Source organism: Diadema setosum, chromosome 3 (assembly GCF_964275005.1).
Source record: "Diadema setosum chromosome 3, eeDiaSeto1, whole genome shotgun sequence".
Classification (NCBI taxonomy): domain Eukaryota; kingdom Metazoa; phylum Echinodermata; class Echinoidea; order Diadematoida; family Diadematidae; genus Diadema; species Diadema setosum.
Window position 1 is genome coordinate 37,087,432 of NC_092687.1, and position 4,119 is coordinate 37,091,550.

Genomic DNA, 4,119 nt, shown 5'->3' on the forward strand with positions numbered 1-4,119 from the left:
TCGTTGGCCGAGTAGATTTTTTGAACGATCTTATAACATAATCACGCTGTCATTCATAAGTATGAGAGAGAGAAAAAAAAGCTTCAAACAACATCGAAGTTGAGTTTCTCAAACCAATCTTCCATTTGAGTTTGTTTCTTGGTTTTGTTTCAACAATTTTCATAATGTTGACAAGAGCCTGATGGGATGTTCAATATTCAGATAAATCGTTGCATCTTTCTTGCAATCTTTGACAGCTAATGGTGACTAAACCTGCGAACTCCATGCATTTTTGTATAAAGACGTTTGCTTTGTGAAATTATCCATCATGACTGCCTCCACATTTCGACCATAATTATATGACTTAGGTTTCCATGAGATGAATAAAGGAGATCAACGAGCGCGTTTGTAAGTTTACTGTCGGGTTGTATGTTGCAAATTTTATGTGCAATCATGATTCCCTTACAACTCTACCGTAATGGCGGGAAGGTATTGTTCACTGCACATCACTTGAAATTAAATGTCACACAGTGATATGATAATCATCAGCAAACGGGATAGATTATTGTTATATATAATATATATATATATATATATATATATTCATATATAACACCTATTCAAGTCAGTTGATGGAGCATTTATGAGCTCTTCCGGTCTGCAAACGAAACATCGGAGTCTATGCGATAAGAAGAAAGATTGAAAGATAAAGAGATAAAAAAAAATAGGCTGGTCTTCTAGATTTAGTTCCATGGACGGTAATCTGAACACACTTTTGCAAACGAAATGAAATATTACACACGGCTAGGTTTGCCTATAATCTGTGTTATGGTGATATCTTATGAGATTATATATAATAATACGGGCAAAGTATCTTGGAAAGGTGATCGCCACCATCAATGGGAATATTCAATCTAAACGATTAATTGTAGATGATGGGAATGAAGAAGTGGATAGCTGGAAAGGAAAGTAATGAGATGCAATGAGATAAATCGAAGCAGCACTAATCGAGGCAAATGTATTACAAAGGAAGAGCAAAACGACATATTCGAGTGTTCAAAACGGTTCAACATTATGCAAAGATTTTGCAGTCATTTGTGTGTGTGTGTGTGTGTGTGTGTGTGTACGTTTGTCTTCTAATTTCACAGTTAGGTAATTCAAAAGCGCCTAAAAAAAAAAAAAGATCGCGCAATGAAGATGTTCATTCAATCTCAATTTCCTTTCACTATATCCTATCACTTCAAATTACGTAGCCTTAACACAATTCAAATTAGAATGTCCATTGAGAATTCAAATTCGTCTCAATATGAGAGAGCGTCTTTTCAAACAGAGGGTCGCAGGTGAGCATTCCCGAGTTCGACGGAGAAATTCATTCAATTTAGCAATAAAAAAAGGTTGGCCATCCGGCAGCTGTAGAAGAAGCCGACATGATCATGGAAGTATGGCAAGCACAAGCCACACAGGCTTGAAGACCTACAATTATTACATCACTTCAGAAAATAAGGAAAAGACGATATTTTTGTTGAAATAAACGACATTTCTCCCGGCATTCTTTGATATCTCATAACAGACGGCTAATTTTGCTGAAATGATCTTCTCTTATGTCATGAGTGTAAATCAATATTTTTTTATTGTGTATACCAGTCATCCCCCGATAAAAGACAAAAACAAAAATGAAGTACTAACAATCTCATTCAATAAGCATAATGTAGGCCTATAAAGGAAACGAGCATTTGCTGCAATCGTTTATGAATATGAAAATGCTTCAATGCGATTTCACGAAGTCTAATGGAATGAATGAATGTTGGCATACCTAAATGCAGAGATATACGTAGACATAAAAGAATACACAGGCACGATAAGTGCATAAATTACTTCAATAGCAACATGAAAAAAAAAATGATTACATCGATAAACATGAGATAAGACAAGAACATTAATTTCATGTTTTTATTGCCCGAAATACCTTGCTCCTAAACAAAGTGTTCAATTGAAGCGATGTGGTTATCACATCTCCGTCTCTCGCAAAATTGAATCACCACTTCGCAAATTTGGAGCGCTTTCTACAAAGAAAAAAAAAAGAAAAATCGGGTTTTTTTTCGGTATAAGTTGTCATATTTGACTGATTATAAATGGATTGAACTCAATGATCGAAAAAAAAAAATTGACTCGTGAACTTACGAAAGAAGTGGACTGAAAACACCACAGACTTCTAAATGTATAAGTAATTGACAGAGCGACTATAGCCGAATATTAGCATATTATGAGGAATTCATACAGAACTAGAACAAAAAAGACTAAACAGTCGACATCACCATCGTCGGTATCATCGAAATATGGGATATTATCTTATTTTGACTGCTTCTTTGAAATGCTGCAAACATCATACCGAACATCATAATTATATCTACATTTTTTTGGCGAATGCTAAGCGTATGAGAGAAAAAAATGCCATATGTCTTGTTTACTTTATTGCAGCGTATTTCGTTGTCGAAGTTTAAATTCTATACATATATGTTGGTTACAACCACATGAGAACTTGCACATTCGCTTCCCAACAACCATAAAATCATTGGGGTCCGTAAAAGTGGTTACGTAATACATACGAAGCACACGTAAAAGTGGTTACGTAATACATACGAAGCACATCACTATAATGCATTCTATGGACCGATGCAAAAAAAAAGAGACTGTCTGTAATCGGCCTTTGAACTTCTCTATTATGCTCATAATCCCCGACTTTTCAGATGGCGTCTACGCGGGCGTCTAAGGAATGTTTTTGTATCAACATCCTGTCTATTCAAGGAGGTACAATGTAACCTGATACTCTGGCCACCTGGTCTATTCAATTTATATGAATTTACGACTTCGATGAAGTAGCACAATCAACTGCGTTGTTTGTGTGCAGTACATCCCCTACTCGGTTTGTTCTTGGCCAAGTGGTTTCTTTTTTTTTTAACAATTTTATAAAATAATCAGAATATTATTCATGACGGTAAAACTCTTCAAACAACTACAAGTAACATCGCTGTCATGATAACAAACATACACAAAAACATTCACACACATCACATGCATGCAGGGACACGCAAAAGATTTACTTTTGAATTTATTCAATTCGCCGAGTTTTAGCAAATCCCAGGACTCGGCAGCGGAAGAAGAAGGCCAACATTTCATGCCAATATAAGCAGGTTGTCATGCCGAGATGGGTTTCATAAGGGCTTTTTACACTTGTAAATTTTTGCTTAGCCCCGGACTATCGGTGGGGCTAAGGGGGGGCCTTAGCCCCACCGATAGTACGGGACTATCCTTAGCCCACTTTCTGTTTACACTCGTTTTTGCCAAAGTGGGCTAGCCCCACCGATAGTACGGTACTATCTGGCCCTGCAAAATAGCAGGGGTTAGCACCGCAATTGCGGTGCTAGCACCGCAATTGCGGTGCCAAGCAAGTGAGTGTAAACAGAACGAAAAAATAATCCTGGGCTAAGCGACGGAGATGAAGTGCGACCCTCACTGACCAATCAGAAACGAGGTAATCAAGTGCTGCCGGTGCGTGCGTGTGCGTGTACAGTACACAGCGTAATTATGAATATTCATGTGGTTTGGAAAGTCCGGGGCTAAGAAAGACGAGTGTAAAAAGGTCAGTTTTCTCCTTAGCCCCGGACAAGAGATAGTACGGGACTAATTGGCGAGTGTAAAAAGCTGAAAAAATTGGTACGGGACTAACGATAGTCCTGGGTCAGAGAAAGTCCGGGGTTAAGAAACACAAGTGTAAAAAGCCCTTTAGAAGATCCATAAGTACGACATTGCATTCCTGATATAACACGAAGAAGTATGCTACAATACTTTATCATGTAAATGTGTGCTAATAAGGTAGGTGCGTGCACGCAACGGTCTTGACCGCCGCACGCACGCTTTTCACTTGAGTGTGACAATTTGCATACCGATGCAAATGAGATCGCCAGAGCGTGCGGCTGGTCGCTCGTCATTGGTCAGTTTCCCGACCGTTGCGAAGGTCTGAATGTCGTGAAAATTGCACTCATGTTTGTCAATATTTTGCTTGTTTATAGACATAAGGTATGACCAATCATCACAAAATGTTCACAGATGGCAACTTTGATGTATGTAGTCCCACAAAAT